Source organism: Podarcis erhardii (assembly GCF_964252035.2).
Source record: "Podarcis erhardii genome assembly, chromosome: 1".
Taxonomy (NCBI): Eukaryota; Metazoa; Chordata; class Lepidosauria; order Squamata; family Lacertidae; genus Podarcis; species Podarcis erhardii.
The window spans coordinates 75,913,648-75,934,076 of NC_138497.1; the positions used below are offsets into that span (position 1 = coordinate 75,913,648).

General features: G+C 40.7%; 1 long non-coding RNA gene across 1 annotated transcript in view; it reads right to left on the reverse strand.

Moving 5' to 3' along the window:
- Nucleotides 1-17,373, reverse strand: part of LOC309331052 — a 218,359-nt gene extending 200,986 nt beyond the window's left edge. Inside the window, exon 1 of the long non-coding RNA XR_014151707.1 lies at nt 17,213-17,373. This is a non-coding gene — a long non-coding RNA (uncharacterized lncRNA). The remainder of the gene's footprint in view (nt 1-17,212) is intronic.
- Between the last annotated feature and the right edge of the window lie 3,056 nt (nt 17,374-20,429).

Sequence of the window (20,429 nt, forward strand, 5' to 3'; positions counted from 1 at the left end):
GGCATTCGGGGGAGACAAGAGAAGGCTTTATTGGAGTTCAAAAAACATTCAGTGGCTGTAGTTGAGTAGATGAGGGCATTCCTTCAGCAAGAGGTTTTACATTTCCGGTAGGTTCATTTACTAATCACTAGATTACCATTTTTAAATCCTCTCCCCACAAACACTGAAACTTCAGCAACAGAGATTATTAATATCTCAAACATTTTTTTTAAAGATTACTGATAATGAATGTTCTCATTGGGATAAATTCACAATAGTGCTAAGGTGCTAGCTCCTTCCGTGCAAATATTTCTGCTTGCCTGATAGAATTTTCTTACTTCTCTCTCCCCCCCCCCCGCCACTGCATACTATTCTGGGGGTTCTCTCAACCAGTGTCGGATTGACGTATAAGCTAAACAAGCTATAGCTTAGGGCCCCACTCTCCTGGAGGCCCCCCAAAAAATTAAAGGGAAAAAAAACTGGATGTACATTTCCAAAATATAAGATAAAAACAAATAAAATAAAACCTACATACAGCAACAGTGTTTTGTGTTGTGTAGGCTCCTATGATGTAAGTAATGGGCCCCGCTTGCTAGCCTGCTCCCTAAAATATCACATATAAAGGGACCCATTACCTTCAGTAGCTTAGGGCCTCATCAAACTTAAATCCGGCCCTGCTCTCAACCACCCAAGCCAAGTGGGAGGGGGTCAGAAGCCCCACTGCACTAGCCTAGGTTCTTGCGCAGACTTCTGCTAGCAGGGCCAGCCCTGTATTCATGTCTCTAATACTGTTACAATCCATCCTGAAAGGTCTGCCATCTTACTCCATTTTATTACCTAGTGATTAATATCAAGGCTTCCTTTGTTCCCATTTGATTTGATTTTTCAGCTGAATATTCTTGGCTGCTCTGCCAGAAAGCAAGTCTGAGGTCTTGCAGTGTACGTTTGACAAAGTACAACAGCCTGGTTCAGGTGTCATTATGATCTCAGTATGGACAATCCATGGGGTTGATCCAGGCTAAGAATGTGTGCTTGCTGTGTCTCTCCTCGCATGCCTGACTTCAGCAAAGATACCCTGGTTTCCTAAACCACTGTTTCCTGTGACATCTGAAGGAGGAAAGTGGTTTAAAGGCTCTTGTCAAACCAAGGTATGAAATTAGGATAAGATCCAGAAATAAAGACTTGACTGAAAGCCACACACACCCTTAAAAAAGAAGAGGGGGGCAGGCAGGAGGGGCTCTTTCTAAATATCCTAACAGAGAGAGCATGGTTAGCCTTCATTCATAACAATGCAGTGGGAGGACTGGTTTAAGTGATGGGGGCCATAAGGAAAGTGCTAAAAAATCAGCTAGTGATCCTCTGCATACCAGACACTGGGGAATAGATGAGCAATAAGGGAAAGCCTAAACCAGCCTTTCTCAACCTGTGGGTCCCCAGATGTTGTTGAACTACAACTCCCATCACCCTAGTCAGCAAGGCCAGAGCTCAGGGATGATGGGAGTTGTAGTCCTTTCTGCCTTTCTTGTCAGCTTCCAGAGGCACCAAGCAACTGGCCAAGAATTTCTGGACCAGATGGACCACTGGCCTCACCCAGTAAGGCAATGACTGTGCTCTTCGTAGACATCCAAAGGGAGACAAGGGTGGTGCATTATTTACAAGGATCATAAACTGCATAAAAGCAAAGTCAAGTTTTAAAAGCAGTAGCTCTGTTTCTTTTAGTTTGGTCGCTGCACTGTTGGAGCTCTCCTTTCATGCTCAGGAACCATGTTAAACACCTGAAAATACAACAACTATAAACCAATATTTGCAGCAAGGGTTTTACTGTTCTCAAAAAGATAATCACTCTTGAATAACTGGAAAAGACTGGCCTAGATTTAATGGCCTAGTTCAGCCTGGGAAACAAGAAAGGCAGAAGGGGGAGAGGTCCAAAAAGTGTCAAGCCAAGATACACAATGAGATTTGGGACGTGTTTAATTATGCTTTCATTTCTTTTTCTTATTACACAGATACATGTAATAAGCAGTAATGTGTCTTTTCCCTGTAAACAAGCCCACTGACTTAAAAAAAAATCTTTGCTCAATATTGTGCCTTTCTTTTACATAGCTCTTACAACATACCTTCTCCCATATCAATTGCTTTAGATGTTCAGCAGAAAGCAAGAAATTACATACAGCAGTGGGTCTGTTTTACAATTCCAACAGTGAAGATGAAGAATAAAAAAGAGAGAGAAAGAGATTCAGATTCTGAGAATCTCAGCTCCCTTAAATTAAAAACAAACCAACAAACACCAAGCTTCCAGTCCATGTGATTATAAGGAAAGCTTTGATAAGTGAATAGTCGAGGAAACAACAGAAAGCAAAGGTCTCAGTAGGAGTTCTGTGATTTGGAGATCATGACTATTGGATCTTAGCCACCCTACATTTTCCATCTGTTCAACCCAGATTCATCCTTTCTGGGGGAGTGGGGTAACTAATAAGTAAAAATAAATAAATAAATAAAGTTGCTGCCAGTGATCTGCCTACAAGATCTCAGAAATCTGCAAATTAAAAAACTCTTCTAGAGTTGAAAGTAGGGACTATGGGAACTTTGTTGAAGAGGCAACAATGTATATTGATGCCTCTTCAACAAAGTTCCCATAGTCCCTACTTTCAATATTCTTTAGCATAGAATAGCCCCAGTTGCCATAACCATGTGAAAGACGTACCGTGGGGCCATTCTGCTGCTTGATCATGCAGTGTGCTCACCACATTGAGGCCCCCTCACACATATACACAAACAACAACAACAACAACAACAACAACAACAATAATAATAATTTATACCCCGCCCACCCACCCATCTGGCTGAGTTTTCCCAGACACTCTGGGTGGCTCCCAACCAAATATTAAACCAAATATTAAAAACACAATAGAGCATTAAACATTAAAAACTTCCCTAAACAGGGAATCATAGAATCATAGAATCATAGAGTTGGAAGAGACCACAAGGGCCATTGAGTCCAACCCCCTGCCAAGCAGGAAACACCATCAGAGCACTCCTGACATATGGTTGTCAAGCCTCTGCTTAAAGACCTCCAAAGGAGACGACTCCACCACACTCCTTGGCAGCAAATTCCACTGTCGAACAGCTCTTACTGTCAGGAAGTTCTTCCTAATGTTTCTTCCTTCTTTCTTGTAGTTTGGAACCATTGCTTCGTGTCCGCTTCTCTGGAGCAGCGGAAAACAACCTTTCTCCCTCCTCTATGTGACATCCTTTTATATATTTGAACATGGCTATCATATCACCCCTTAACCTCCTCTTCTCCAGGCTAAACATGCCCAGCTCCCTTAGCCGTTCCTCATAAGGCATCGTTTCCAGGCCTTTGACCATTTTGGTTGCCCTCCTCTGGACACGTTCCAGTTTGTCAGTGTCCTTCTTGAACTGTGGTGCCCAGAACTGGACACAGCACTCCAGGTGAGGTCTGACCAGAGCAGAATACAGTGGCACTATTACTTCCCTTGATCTAGATGCTATACTCCTATTGACGCAGCCCAGAATTGCATTGGCTTTTTTAGCTGCTGCGTCACACTGTTGGCTCATGTCAAGTTTGTGGTCAACCAAGACTCCTAGATCCTTTTCACATGTACTGCTCTCAAGCCAGGTGTCACCCATCTTGTATTTGTGCCTCTCATTTTTTTTGCCCAAGTGCAATACTTTACATTTCTCCCTGTTAAAATTCATCTTGTTTGTTTTGGCCCAGTTCTCTAATCTGTCAAGGTCATTTTGAAGTGTGATCCTGTCCTCTGAGGTGTTAGCCACCCCTCCCAGTTTGGTGTCATCTGCAAATTTGATCAGGATGCCCTTGAATCCATCATCCAAGTCGTTGATAAAGATGTTGAATAAGACCAGGCCCAAGACAGAACCCTGTGGCACCCCACTAGTCACTCTTCTCCAGGATGAAGAGGAACCATTGATGAGCACCCTTTGGGTTCGGTCAGTCAGCCAGTTACAAATCCACTGAGTGGTAGCATAGTCAAGACCGCATTTTACCAGCTTCTTTACAAGAAGACATTACATGAATGTGTAATTGGATATGTTGCAGGGAAATCAATTCATACATGGATTCCCTCACTTGGCTGTCGTGTTGAAGCCACTATGCATGGGAGGGAAATCTGTATGTAAGAACCGGGGTATGGTATTATATAAAACCCTTTTCTTAATTTTTATATATCTAGGGAAACAACTTGCTAAATAGCTATGGCTGAGGGTGGGGTCACCATTCAATTCCCTCTTTCAGGCACAATAGCTGGAAATGAATTTGTCTCATGAGCCACAGTTGGCTGCTTCAAAATCAATAAGCTCTCATATGCAAACCAGGCAAATTTCAGACTGCAGTGAAATCTAGCTGGCAAACAAACGTTTCCTTTTCCCCTTTGGATGAAAACAGCCTCAATAGCAAAGAAAAACTCTTTGCCCTCTTCTTCCTCTTCCACCCCCTTTTCACAGCCATAAGTAGCATCTGCAGAATAAACTCAATCAAAGCCAGATTCGGAAAAAGTTGCTTGTTATGACTAGGAAGAGCGCTATTAAAATAACGAAGAAAGAGGAAAAATGATAAAACAGAAATAAAAGGGCAGAAAACACAGTGTAAATGCAAAACAGGCCATTTCAAACTGTTTGGGTTCAAGCCTGCTTTGGGGGATTCTCACATTTTTCACAGGACATTAAGGCTTATGGGATTAAAGAGACCCTTGTGACTTGCTGTAGAGACCCAGTGTTCACTACAAATGTGTCTTAACCAGTTCAATCATTTGAGCAAAAAAAGCTGTGAAGGATGAGCGGACTGGCATCCCATATATTAATAACATGGAGCACTTTTTTCCTGGCAGGTTGAAGTTTCCCAGTTGAGCAGCCTTTTGCAGTTCCTGAGATGGATGTGTAAAGCTTTGTACTGGAATGTCTCCGACGCTTACATTGTTTTGTTTTTAGCCGGACACAGCCTGAAAAAAATTGCCTATAGGCATGCTCTAATCTCATTCCAATCTTCACCAGTAACACTGCCCAAACTCGTATATCCTGGCTCCATAATATGAATCTCAGGACTTTGTAGTGCTCATTTCCAAATATTAGGCAATCATTATGGCCCCAAAGTTCTTCTCTTGCCTGGATTTTAATCTGAACCAAAGAAGAAATTTTAAGGTCCAGGAAGAGGCAACTAAAATGACCAAGCAACTCCCTTAGGTTGCAGTGTGTCTCCTTGTCTCCTAACACTTGAACTCTTGGACATCCAAGGCGGCTGAATGTTGGAAGATTCAGAACAGACAAAAGAAGGGACTTCTTCACACAGTTCACAGTTCAACTATGGAGCTCGCTCCCACCCAAGGCAGTGATGACTTCCCGTTTGGATGGCTTTAAAAGACGATTAGATAAACACATGGAGGGTAATGCTACCAGTGGCTACTAGCCATGATGGCCATACTCTGCCTCCATGTTCTGAGGCACTAGGCTTCTGAATACCAGTTGTTGGAAACAGGGGCAAAACTAGGCTTTATTTCACCCAGGTCAAAGACCCGGTTTGGCACCCACATTTGTGTGAACACACAGGCTGGGAGCCTCAATGGAGGCTTAACCCAGGACAAAGAAACCAGCTTGCCCCCCATAGCTACGCCACTGGAAGCTGCAGGAGGCAAGAGTGCTCTTGTGCTCAGTTTCTGCTTGCAAGCTTCCCACAAACATCTTGTTGGCCACTGTGAGAACAGGATGTTGGACTAGTTGGGCCGCAGGCTCTTCTTATGTTCTTAAATCCCTCTTCCCATTTGCTTCATTACCTTCCTTACTGCTTGGGTAGCGGTGAGATGAAAGGAGGAATTTTTTTATTGTCCCCAGCCCCCTTCTGGTGCCTGGCCTGCTGCTCCAGGTGCCAGGAATGCTGGGATAAGTAGTTTTCTCACTAGTATGCCAAGAGCAAGAGTGGGAAGACATTCCTTCACCCAAGCACAAAAAAGAGATGGTCAGGTATTTGAAGGGAGGAGCTTTCAAGGCTTGCTAGGAAGTTGAGGAAGAGTTCAGACCTTATTAGACTCGGGAAAGACATAACTGGTATTGCAACAGGGTCTGTTTTGATCAAATTGAGCTTGGAAGAAACTAAGAATTTTCCTGCATTTTGAGGAGAATACTGATGGTATTCCAATTCCAAACCTGACCATGACAGAACTCCCCGTCACTGAAAATGTGGAGTGACTTTCTAGTGGAGGTCTGCCAGTGGCTTTCCCGCAACAGTCACTTGAGGTGCTCACAAACATTTCTTGTTCTACATTTACCACTGTAAACATAATAGTAATGAAATTACTGCTGACTCACCAATATTTGCTTAAATTTTGTAGGCCTTAGTTTCTTTCAATTGCTTTGTGTGCATGACTTTCTGTCCCAGTAGGTCAGGGAGATATTTACCTTGTTGAGACAGAGGCTAAGAAGGACATTTGTCCGTGTATTATGGAGACTTCCGGAGGCGGCGCCATCGGTAATGGCGGACTCCCTCTGAAATGGAGGAAGAAGCTCCGCAGAAATCGGGTCCACCGCTACAGCGAAGCGGAGGACCCTCAAAAAACCCGCAGGCGGGAGAAGCCTGGGGCCGTGGGGCTCAGTGGGCATGCTTTGCGCCCCCCCGAACTGTCAAAGGAGCTCTGAAAAGAGCTCCGGAGCGGAGTGGGGGTTCAGCGCTGTGCTGGAGCCGATCGCTACTTCTGCGGAGAGAAGCTGCATAGCAGTTACCGGAGAGCGCTTGCCTTTTTCCTGTGAAACGTCGGATTAAAACAGCTATCCGTGAGTAAGAATTTGGAACTTGGAAAGATCAAAGTTTAAGATTTATAAAAAATTGGACTTTGGATTTGAACTTGACACTTTGATCGGGACTTGAACTTGAACTTAAATTTGGACCTGAAAACCGTAAAGTGTAAACAGGAAGTCCGCTTTGCCGATCCTGTAAATAGAATCAAAGCAAGGGACAAGGGAACTTTGAACCATTGACTTTTTTCTTTATATAGAGCTAAATTTCACTGTCAGATTAAAAGAAACCCCCCCCCCCAAGCAGGGAAGGGGGGGATAAAAAATCCACCGTTCTATTTTCTGATATTGGTCTGTTGGTCTGCTTTAAACAACTGCAAGGCTACTGTGAAAGCACCGCTTTATGGACATTGTAACTTTTCTGTTGAACTCTGAGAAGGACTGGTAACAACTTAAGGGAGCTCCTAAGTTTGTAACTGTTTTACTCCTGCAACAATTGGGAAGATAGCAGAGGAGTTGATGAAGTTACTGTTTAACAACCATTGAGGAAACAATTGGGTACTCTGCTCCCCTAGAGGAACTTTGTGTTATAGTTGGGAATTTTCCACTGCAGCTGTTATTGCTTATAGTTAGGAAGGAGCTTGAGAACTGTGTGTGTGACCTTGATCTCTAGAGGCAAAGCAAAGCAATGGATGACAAACAACCAGATAAGTCGCAAGAAAAGCCTCCAGAAAAAGTATCCACAAGAGCTAAAGCTAAACAACAGCAGCAGCTGCAGGCACAGCAACAATTTTCGCATAGAAGAACATCATCAGCAGGACTTTCTGCCCCACAAGCTACAGAAAGGGAAGAATCAAAAGGAACAGGCTCTGACTCTGCAACACTAGACAAGATTTTATTGGCTTTACAAAACTTGACAGTTAAGTTTGACTTAAATACTTCAACTATTAATGACTTGGGGCAAAAAGTGAATGACTTGGGGACAAATGTGAATTCTAACACTCAGGCGATTGACAGATTGCTGCAGGAATCCAAGGAGACAAATAAGACAGCGGAGGAAGCCAAAGAGAGGGTACTGGCAGTAGAACAAAAGATACTGCCGATAAATAAAAAATTGGATGAATACAAGGTACAATTCTCTCTGATTGAACTTAAAGAGAAACAGATAAATTTGAGAACTAGGGCGGTCCCAGAAACAGAAGAAGGAGATTTGATAGAACTTCTTACATCGGAATTCGAGGAGTGCTGGGACCTGGATCCAGATAAAGAAGAATTTAAGATAGTGAGTGCTTTTCGATTGGGAAGGGTTAAAAGGAAAAACAAAGCGAGAGACTGTTTGATTACCTTAAGGTCAAAAGAAGAAAGAGATAAAATATTGAGTCTCCACTACCAGAAAGCACTCGAGATCCAAGGGGTGAGAATTGAGATTTTCAAAGATATCCCGAAATATTTACTTGACCTCAGAGCCAACTACGGAAATTTGGTGGACCTGCTAAAAAGAAACAGTATTTTGTTCAGGTGGGAATTTCCGCAAGGCCTCTCGTTTACATTTAAAGGAAGGAAAATAAGGATAAGATCAGAGGAAGATAAAGTGAGTTTTCTGAGAGACTTTGGAGAAGAATTACAAAGAGAGGCCAGAACAAAAGATTCGGAAATGCCAGGACTGGGACCACTTGACTTAGGAAGAGCCCCCTTGGGATTGGATCAACTAGTGAAAGAGACACAGCCGTCAAACCAAGAGCAACTCCTAGGAGCAGTTGGAGGAACATCATAACAAAAACAACATGTCTCTGCAGATGTTAACCTGGAACATTAGAGGTCTAAACTCCCCTAGTAAAAGGAAGAGGATATTTCATATGTTGAAAAAAGAACAATTGGACTTAATTTGTTTACAAGAAACACATATAACAAGACTCCACAGGAAATTATTGATAAATAAAAAGTTAGGCCAAGAATTTATTTCTTCAGACAAAGTAAAAAAAAGAGGAGTTGTGATTTATGCAAAAGAGAAATTATCACCAAAGTTCATCCTCAAAGACGAACATGGACGATTTGTGGCAATTGAAATACAACTTCAAGGAGAGAAATTAGTAATAATTGGAGTCTATGCACCCAACGAGGGGAAATCAGAGTTTTATAAGAAACTGCATGAGACGTTAATGGACTTTATAGATCAAAACATCATTTTGATGGGAGACATGAATGGCGTTGTGTCGACATATATGGATAAATCTGAAAGACAGGTAGTTACAAAAGATGGAAGACTACCAAAGACCTTTTTTGAACTGACTGACAATATGGATTTGATTGACATTTGGAGAACTAAAAACCCCCTAGGTAGAGAGGGGACTTTCTTCTCTGAAGCCAATTTGACTTGGACAAGAATAGACCAAATTTGGATTACAAGAGGGATGGCGCCCAAGATTCGAAAGGTGGAAATCTGCCCAAAAATCTGCTCCGACCATAACCCAGTGAGAATGGATATGAAACTAACACCGACTGGTTCCTTTAGATGGAGAATGAATGACACCTTGTTTAGAGACTCTGAAATTGTTAAGAAGGCTCAAAAAACTTTGAAGGACTATTTTGAAATAAATTTGAAGACTACTGTGGAGAAAAGAGTAATCTGGGACGCAAGCAAAGCCGTAATGAGGGGGTTTTTGATTCAGCAAAATGTTATAAAGAGGAAACTTCAAGAGGAGAAGAAAGAAAAGATTTTAGAGAAAATTAGAGAAGGCGAGAGGGGACTAAGGATTAAACCTAAGTCACAAGATATTCTACGAGAAATTAAATTACACCAGGCACAATATTTGAAAATGATCAATCAGGATATAGAATGGAAAATCAAGCAAATGAGACAAAAAATCTTTGAATTGGCCAATAAGTGTGGAAAGCTGCTAGCTTGGCAGCTGAAGAAAAGACAGAAATTAAATACTGTTACCAATCTTGAAGTAAATGGAAGGAATATACAAAACCCACGAGAAATCCAAGATTGTTTCCAGAGATACAGCAGAGAAGGAAAGGTTTCAGGAAGAAACAGGTTTAACATTGGTGAAAAAAGTGAAATACCTAGGGGTGAACTTGACCTCGAAGAATGTAAATCTATTTAAAGACAACTATGAGAAGTGTTGGTCAGAAGTGAAAAAAGATCTTGAAATTTGGACAAATTTGAAGCTTTCCTTACTGGGTAGAATTGCTGTTATTAAAATGAATGTATTGCCAAGAATGTTGTTTCTGTTTCAGACGTTACAAATCATTGACAAAATGGACTGCTTCGAGAAGTGGCAAAAAGAAATTTCTAGATTTGTCTGGCAGGGCAAAAAGCCCAGAATAAAATATAAAATTCTTACTGATGCAAAGGAAAGAGGGGGGTTTGCCCTGCCGGACTTTAAGTTATATTATGAAGCAGCAGCTTTCTGCTGGTTGAAGGATGGGCTACTTCTTGAAGACACGGACATTTTAGATTTGGAAGGATATGATAATGTTTTTGGGTGGCATGCATATCTGTGGTACGGTAAGGCTAAAGTGTATAAAGCATTTAAAAACCATATTGTCAGGAAAGCATTGTTTAATGTCTGGATGAAATATAAAGATTTATTGGAAAATAAAACTCCAAGGTGGCTTTCACCTATGGAAGCAAAGGCCCTGAAAAAGCTTAACATGGAATCTAATTGGCCAAAATATTGGGAAATTTTGGAGCAAGAGGGAGACAAAGTGAAATTGCAGAGTTATGAGAAACTTAAGGACAAGGTGCGAGATTGGTTACATTACTTTCAAGTAAGAGAGGCCTATCATTTGGACAGGAAAATCGGTTTCCAGGTGGAAAAATCAAAGTTGGAGACAGAATTGTTAGAACCCAATGCTAAGATATTGTCGAGAATGTATAATCTGCTGTTGAAATGGAATACTGAGGATGAAACGGTAAAATCGGCTATGATAAAATGGGCACAAGATGTTGGTCATAATATTATGTTTGTTGACTGGGAACAGTTGTGGACCACCGGCATGAAATTCACGGCATGTAATGCCTTAAGAGAGAATATTATGAAAATGATATACAGGTGGTACATAACCCCAGTCAAACTTGCAAAAATTTACCACTTGCCCGATAATAAATGTTGGAAATGTAAAGAAACTGAAGGGACATTCTTTCACCATTGGTGGGCGTGCCCAAGGATTAAAGCCTTCTGGGAGATGATATATAATGAACTGGAAAAGGTATTTATTTATTTATTTTTATAAATATTTATTAAAGTTTTTTGAATACCGATACATAAATAATAAACAACATTACTTATATCATAACATAATTTCATCACTTCTTTGGACTCCCTCACGTCTCCCGCTCCCACTTACATCGTAAAAAAATTTTTTTTTTCAAGCAAATTACCATCTTGTTTACAATCTTATATCCGCTCATTTAAATAGAATCTAGCAGTTCTCCAAAAGGTTTATATTTTCCTTAATCTCACTTATCGTCAGATTCAAATCTAATTTAGTGGTGGACAATTATTTATGATCTAGCATCCTTCTTAACATTCAACCAAATTACAATATTTTTGTAAATAAATCTTAAATTTCTTCCAGTCTTCTTCAACCCTCTCTTCTCCCAGGTCTCGGATTCTGCCAGTCATCTCGGCCAGTTGCATATAGTCCATCAGCTGCATCTGCCACTCTTCCAGTGTGGGTAGATCTTGAGTTTTCCAGTTCTTAGCGATGAGTATCCTTGCTGCCGTTGTTGCATACATAAAAAATGTTCGGTCCTTCTTTAGCACCTTCTGGCCGACAATACCCAGAAGGAAGGCCTCTGGTTTCTTAGTGAAGGTATACTTAAATACCTTTTTCAACTCATTATATATCATTTCCCAGAAGGCCTTCACTTTAGGGCAAGTCCACCAGAGGTGAAAGAATGTTCCTTCATTTTCTTTACATTTCCAACATTTATTATCAGACGAATGGTATATTTTTGCAAGTTTAACTGGGGTCATGTACCATCTATATATCATTTTCATTACATTTTCCTTCAGAGCATTACATGCAGTGAAGTTCAGCCCAGTGGTCCACAACCTTTCCCAGTCCTCAAACATAATGTTATGCCCAATGTCCTGTGCCCACTTTATCATAGCCGATTTAACCATTTCGTCTTGTGTGTTCCATTTCAACAGCAAGTTATACATTCTTGAAAGTACCTTAGTCTTAGGTTCTAACAGTTCTGTTTCCAACTTCGATTTCTCCACCTGGAACCCTAACTTTTTATCATTTTTAAAAACTTCTTTAATCTGAGCGTAATGTAACCAGTCTCGCACTTTATCCTTCATTTTCTCCAAACTCTGCAATTTCCAATTGTCTCCATCTTTTTCTAGTATTTCCCAATACTTTGGCCATTTGGCCTCCATATTGGGTCTTTTTCGGGCCTTAGCTTCCAGAGGTGAGAGCCACCTTGGAGTTTTGTTTTCCAATAAGTCTTTATATTTTATCCAGACATTAAACACTGCTTTCCTGACAATATGGTTCTTAAAGGCCTTATTGATCTTAACCTTATCATACCATAAGTATGCATGCCAACCAAAAGCATTGTTAAAACCTTCCAGGTCCAGTACATCAGTGTCTTCGAGAAGTAGCCAGTCTTTTAGCCAGCAGAAAGCTGCGGCTTCATAATACAGCTTTAGGTCTGGCAGGGCAAAGCCCCCTCTTTCTTTCACATCAGTTAATATCTTAAACTTAATTCTGGGCTTTTTGCCCTGCCAGACAAATTTAGAAATATCTCTCTGCCACTTCTGGAAGCACTCCGTCTTGTCCACAATCTGTAACGTTTGAAACAAAAATAACATTTTTGGCAATACATTCATCTTAATAGCGGCAATTCGGCCTAGCAAAGAAAGTTTTAGTTTTGTCCAACTGTCTAAGTCTCTCTTAATTTCAGACCAACATTTTTCATAATTATCCTTGAATAGACTCAGATTTTTTGCTGTTATGTTTACCCCTAGGTACTTTACTTTTTTAACCACAGTTAGTTCTGTCTCTCTCTGAAACCGTTCCGACTCTGTATCTGTCAAGTTTTTCCCCAACACCTTAGTTTTCTGTTTATTTAGTTTGAATCCCGCCACCCGACCAAAGTCTTGAATCAATTGTAATACTCTTTTTGTACTAGATTCTGGCTCCTGCAGGGTCAGAACTAGGTCATCTGCAAAAGCTTTAAGTTTATATTGTTTCGCTCCAACCTGAATCCCTTCCACCAACCGGTCCCCTCTAATCATATTTAAGAGCACCTCCAGAACCGAGATAAATAACAAAGGGGAAATCGGGCAGCCTTGTCGTGTTCCTTTTTCAATTTTGAACTCTTCTGTAACCACATTGTTAACTATCATTTTAGCCTTTTGTTCTGAATATATTGCCTCAATCCCATTTTCAAAACCTCGTCCCACTCCCATTTCTTTTAAATTTCCCTTCATAAATTTCCAAGAGATATTATCAAAGGCCTTCTCCGCATCTATGAAGATTAGCACTGCTTTTGTGTTTATGTCTGTTTGCAAAAGTTCCAAGATGTCAATAATGTTCCTTGTGTTAGCAAACATGTGTCTACCTGGGAGAAAGCCTGCCTGGTCTTTATGAATTACTTCATTTAGAACTTTTTTAAGTCTACTTGCCAAAACATCTGCAAATATTTTGTAATCCACATTTAAAAGGGAGATGTGACGGTAGTTCTTGAGTTATGTCTTTTCAGATTCCGATTTGGGTATCAATGTGATGAAAGCTTCCTTCCACGATTCCGGCGCCCTCTTCCCCTCTAAAATTTCATTGCTGACCTCCATCAGTGGTTGTATCAAGTAGTCTTTTAATGTCTTATAATACTTGGAGGTCAGCCCATCTGGCCCTGGAGATTTGCCCAGTTGCATGTTCTGAATGGCTTGTTCAATCTCCTGTCGTGTTATTTTGCTGTTCAGGAGTGATCTATTTTCTTGTGACAGTTTTTTTAGTCCATTTTTTCCCAAAAATTGTTTAATCTCAACCTCATCCTGTGGCCCTTGAGTATATAATTTTTTGAAGTATTTCTGAAAACATTTTCTAATCTCCGCGGGGTTCTGAATGTTTCTTCCTTCAATTTCCAGATTTGTGACTGTATTTAATTTTTGTCTCTTCTTCAACTGCCAAGCTAGCAGTTTCCCACATTTGTTTGCCGATTCGAAGGTTTTTTGTTTCATTAATTTAATCTTCCACTCTATTTCCTGATTTATCAGTTTAGAATATTGTGCTTGATAAAGTTTGATTTCTCTCAGAATCGGCTGTGACTTCGGATTTAATCTTAACTTCTTCTCTAATTCTTTAATTTTCTCCAAGATCTTTTCTTTCCTCTCATTTTGTGTCCTTTTCTTTACAGCATTCTGTTGTATCAAGAACCCCCTCATCACAGCTTTGCTTGCATCCCAAAAAGTTCTTTTTTTCCCACTGTAGTGTTCATGTTTATCTCAAAGTAGTCCTTCAAAGCTTTTTGGGCCTTCTTAATAATCTCCTGATCTCTAAACAAATTGTCATTCATCTTCCATCTAAAGGAGCCGGTTGGTAATAGTGTCATATCCATTTTCAGTGCATTATGGTCGGAGCAGGTCTTTGGGCAGATTTCCACCTTTCTGACCTTGGGTGCCAGACCTCTAGTTATCCATATTTGGTCGATTCTTGTCCAAGTCAGCTGGGCTTCAGAGAAAAATGTTCCTTCTCTTCCCAAGGGGTTCTTCATTCTCCAGATATCAATCCAGTCCATATTGTCTGTCATTTCAAAGAAGGTCTTTGGTAGTCTACCGTCTTTTGTGACATTTTGGCTTTGTGACTTATCCATGTTAGTTGATACGACCCCATTCATATCTCCCATCATAATGATGTTGTTATAGTCCAGATAGTCCAGCATAATCTCATGCAACTTCTTGTAAAATTCTGATTTCCCTTCATTTGGCGCATAAATTCCTAATATCAGAATCTTCTCTCCTTGATGTTGTATTTCGATTGCCAAAATTCTTCCATGTTCATCTTTGAATAAAAATTTAGGTGACAGGCTCTCTTTTGCATATATCACCACGCCTCTCTTCTTTACTATGTCCGAAGATATGAATTCCTGGCCAAGCCTTTTGTTTATTAACACTTTTCTGTGGAGCCTAGTCACATGTGTTTCTTGTAAACAAATAATGTCCAATTGTTCCTTTTTTAATATATGAAAAATTTTCCTCCTTTTTTCCGGGATGTTACAGCCATTTATATTCCAGCTCAAAAGTTGCAGAGACATCCTGAATAAATCTGGTTATTTTCCTTGGGGTGGTACTTTGTTCTCCGGATCTTCAGGATCCGAGGGTGCAGGTACCCCTGGTGGTTCAGGCCCCAAGGGTAGTTCAAGTCCTTTTTGAAGGTCCTCTCCGTATGCGGTCAGAAACTTGTCTCTGTCTTCCAGTGTTCTGATTTTAATCTTCTTCCCTCTAAAAGTGAAAGATAATCCTTGAGGAAAATCCCACCTGAAGATGATTGAATTGCTCCTCAACAGTCTTACTAGTTCCAAATAGTCAGATCTCAGGTCCAGCAGTTGTTTAGGAATATCCTTGTAAATTTCAATTCTTTTGTCCGAAATGTCCAGTGACTTTCCGTAATGCAGGCCCAAAATCTTGTCCCTTTCCTCCTTTGATCTCAATGTTATCAGACAGTCTCTGGGCTTCTCTTTCTTTATAAGTCTTCCAAGCCTAAAGGCTGATACGATTTTAAAATCTTTTTCCTCTAAGTTCCAAAACTTGGAAAATTCTTTAGTCAAAAACTCAGCTAAGTTACCTTCTTCCGCTTCTGGTACCGACCTTATCCTTAAGTTGGTCTCCCTGTTCCGCAGTTCTATCATAGAAAGATAGATCTGATGTTCACCTACTTGTTTACAGAGTGGTCTTACCTCTTTTTCTAACTTTCCAAGTCTTTGGCTGGTATCCTCAGCCAATTTCCGATTTTCACCTGCAGCCTCCTTCAGTTCTCCAATTGCTTGTACATTCTGTGCTACTTGTCCAGTTAACCTATTTAGACATTCTGTGTTTTGATCGATTTTAGCTGTTTGGAAAAGGTATTTAAGTATACCTTCTTGAAGAAACCAGAGGCCTTTCTTCTGGGTATGGTCGGCCAATTGGTGCCAAAGAAGGATAGAACCTTTTTTATGTATGCTACAGCAGCAGCAAGAGTACTCATTGCAAAGCATTGGAAGACGCAAGATCTACCCACTCTGGAAGAATGGCAGATGCAAGTAATAGACTATATGGAACTGGCTGAAATGACCGGCAGAATTCGAGATCAAGGAGAAGAGCAGGTGGAAGAGGACTGGAAGAAGTTTAAAGTTTACCTACAAAAATACTGTAAAATCTTTGAATGTTGAGGACTTTGAAAAGCAAAAGAAGGGGTTCTAGTGATTGAGTTAAATAAGAGTACAAAGGGAGGGACAAAGAATGAAAATGAATAAAGAATGATCTTGCTGAACTAATTATTACATAGAATACAAGATCGGGAGGTGGGTGGAAGTAAGGAAAATAAGGTTTTGAAGGTTACAATTGAAAAGTGAGCTTTTATTTTTATGCTAAAATTTCTTTTTTCTTTTCTTTTTTTGTCTATGTTTTTCATGTTTTTCTTTCCTTTTTTTGTAATGTCTATGGAAATTTGTTTTCTTTTTTGTGTCATTTTGTGTAAAATGCAATAAAATATTTTTTTAAAAAAATTGTCCGTGTATTATGTCACAGGATTGTGGAGGTGTCTGTGTGAGAAAGTGCTTGCAGAAGATCTAGAGCAGTGTTTCCCAACCTTGGGCCTCCAGCTGTTTTTGGACTACAACTCCCATCATCCCTAGCTAGCAAGACCAGTGGTCAGGGATGATGGGAATTGTAGTTCAAAAACAGCTGGAGGCCCAAGGTTGGGAAACACTGATCTAGAGCACATGTGGAGTGAGTCCCAGGCAGAGCCTGGTGGATCCTATTAGGAGCTCAGGTGGATCCTATTAGGAGCTCAGGTGAAGAAAGAAACAGGAAGTTTCAAAGTTTGCTTCCTGAGTAGTGAGAGGAAGCTGCAGAAAATCTAAGAACAGCAGGTGGAGGAGGAAGAAACAACTCTATAAAAGATCATCTCCATTCTTTGGGAATTTATTACCATGCTGTTGTATACTGGACCTTAGTACATGATCAACCCTACAGAAGCTGATTGTTCTGTTTATTTAAAGGACCAAACTCAAATACCAGCTGATAACATAATTCTGTTCACTCTCGGTTTTCATTTCACTCTGACCTTCGCCTCTGCACATAATTCTTCAGAATCATGTCCTCTTCAAACTCTCCTTCCCTAGCCCCCTCACTTCCTTTGGCCTTCTGCCTTCTCTTTTCCAAGGCCCCTTTTCCTTCACTCCTTCCAGCCCCCCCCCATATCATCAGAGCCATTCAGCCAAAGGCACGAAGAGATCCTAGAGTCTCCTTACCTTCTCTGTGGTATGAGTCATTCACTGCCATGCACTTCATTGTCGTCACCCCCAGATCTCGTAGCACAAATATAATCCGAAAGCAGTATTTGATACATAATGTTCATTGAAAATATTTACAGTAACAAGAGAAAGACACAGGAAAATAATGCAGTCACTTTCACTAAATGTTCCAAAATAACACCCACCACGTCTGGCTGCTGAGTTCCTGGAACCTGCTCCCCCACCCCCCAAAAGCAAAGGAATGATCTAAATTAATGACTAAGCATGTGGGAGTTACTTGAATAGCCATAAACAGACCAGGCCAATTCACATAAGTGAAAATAACCTCTAGCACAGGTTCATGGCTGCTAGTAAGCATCTGGGGACCTGGTGTGCAATCTTCAGCACAGGTACCAAATAAAGTCAAAGTTCCTATCAACTCCATTATTCACTCTATACATGGACTAACAAGTAAAAAGTGTTTAAAATTCAAGGGTCAGTTGCTAGGTTTCTTAGAGAGACTCCGATTCTACTGCCCACCTCTGAGCTCCCTCATTTGGTACAAAAGACAGAATCATTACTATAGGTTCTAAACCAGGGATGGGCAACCTGTGACCCTCCAGATATTATTGGACTCCATCAGCCTCAGACAGCATGCTCAGGGGTGATTTTAACAACATCTGGAGGGCTACAGGTTCCCCAACTCTGCTCTAAACTGATGAGCACTTAGGGATCCTTCCTCATGTCAGCCCTGGGAAAAGTGTCATTTGAGCCTATTTCATATGTTTACAGGGCCGGTCCTCTTTTGAGCCATGTGTCTCAGGCAGCAAATCTGAAGGGATCCTGGAAGGCAACAGAGGATGAGGAAGATTGGGGGGGCAGAGATTGTGGCAAAAAGTGTTGACAGCCCAATCTGCTTCAGGCAGTGTGATATGGCTGTGAATATTACATATTATTGACATTTACTTGGGATCTGTTGTAGAAAGAAATAGAGCAGTAACAAAATACAGTTTTTCAAAACCCAGCAAAACTACAGATTACCAAAAAGAAAAAAAGTTTTAATGTTGAAATTTGCCTTCAGAAATTTTACATCTGGCCTCTGAAATCATGATTTCACATCATAATTTCACAGTCTTCCTGTTTTGATTTCTTAAAGGAATGATGTTTCCTAAATTCTGTTACATCAGTTGGCAGATACTGATGACATCTACTGACATTTTGACATCTACTGCCGCATATAACATATTGGCCACGACTTATCAAATACTGCGTATCAGTTGTCAGATATATTGGCAAAACACTGAAAGTTGTATGTCAGATTCGTTAAATACTACATCCTGCTTCAAGTCAGATGTTGACTGAAGCAGCTGGCTGCTACGTGTTGGCTACTGTCAGATACTGGTGCTAGTTGTGTGTCCAGCTGAAATATTTTCAAATACTGACACCATTAAATGCTGACTGATGCTGAATGCCAGCTGTTACATAATTGCCCAGTGTTGACTGCTACTGCAAAATCTTTGGGCGTCAAATGCATTGTTGAACATCAAATATTCACCAAATATTCAAATAAGGATTTGAATGTTTGCAAGGAAAGATTAATTTGGGTGCAAATTGGTTTCAGCTCTAGAATGAATGTCACAGCCTTTATCTCCCCCATAACACAAGAAGGACACCATTTATGTTCTTCCCACTAGACTCCTAGCACAATGGTTATTTTTACTGCTATTTTGTCATTCCAATCATGCAATTGGCACAGAGGGAACCATCCAGGAACAGCCTTCCCTTTTGCTTTGCTGGGTATAATCAATCCACGAGTGCTTGCATTGGCTGCTTCTGTATAGGCGAATGGGAGATTCCGCATGTGCAAAACATCTGAACTGTGAATACCCTTTGGATCAAGGTGCATTCTCCTAGATATCCCAGTGTCATTCTGTCCTGGTTGAACATACCAACCAAGGAAAACTGTATATACACAACACTAGGCAATGCACAAAAAAAGCCATTTCTGTTTTATTTTTTTTAGCTTTGCCTAGAATCTGAGAACTTGCAGCTTGGTCTCGATACATCTTTTGAATAAGCAAAACAACAGGCTTCTGGATCTTTGAAATCTGTTGCAAAGGACTTGGAATGTTCCTTGTCTTCCCTCCTCCTCTTCCCAACCCTTTCATAAAAACCTTGCATGCAAAACAGCTTCTCTTGCATCTGGCCTTCTCCCTAGCAAAGTAAACAACTTCCCCAGTCCCGACAAATGAACAGCAAACTGGTGGAGCATTGCGGGGGGGGGGGGGAGAGAGACAATTTTCCTTCCAACTCATTTACAATCAGGGTTTTTTGTGGTGAAACAAACTATGCCTTGGGTCCAATCCCTCTTCTTTCTTTTCTTTTCTTTTGGCTATCGGGATATGCTTTTGGTGCCACACCCCTCCCACACCATATGGCACCACATGTGCTCAAGTCAAGTCCCACATGAGCAGAGAGGAGCGTGGAAATCCACAGGCCTATCAAGTATTTATTTTCTTTTGTCTGCTGTCTAGAACAAGGGGGAGTGCTCAAAACAGAAACCTATTCTTTTCTTATTATTACTGCCATCATCATTATCATTCTGTTCCCTTTCTCTGGAACAAACAAGATGTTTACAAGGTTGCCCAAGTATGCAGACCAACTTTCTGCAGCTGATAGGACACACCAAGGGTGTCCTGTGCTAAACACTACACATGATGTGTGGACCAAATATGAAACCCAGTGGAGAAGCAATAGATCCTCAGGGTGGCAATGGCTGTACTTCAAATCACCTAGTGTTAAAAATATCGAAAGTTTGAGTCCCCAATGTCCAGAGCGGAATAAGTAACATGGAAGGGAAAGCCAAATTATCATTCTCAGGCTGATTTTTTTAAACCTAATCATGTCATCTTCTTCCTGGGACACAAAAAGAAGCCAATTTGTGCAGTTGTAGTTAAAGACAACTAGAGTCTATTGCTCTGCACTTTACTTTGTGCTGAACATGTGACTTTAATATATAGTTTTACCACATCTTCTGTGAGATGGTCTATGCTCCCAAACTGGGAGTCAAAAGACCCGGGTTTGGGGTTTGTCTTTTGAATTATAGTCTACTCTTCAACAGGTTTTCAGGGCAAACTTACAAGAGGTTAACAATTACAATACAACAAAGGAAAGCAAAAACATTCAGACATACCAGGTTCAGATCCAAATTCTGCAGCCGACTTTTTATGTAATC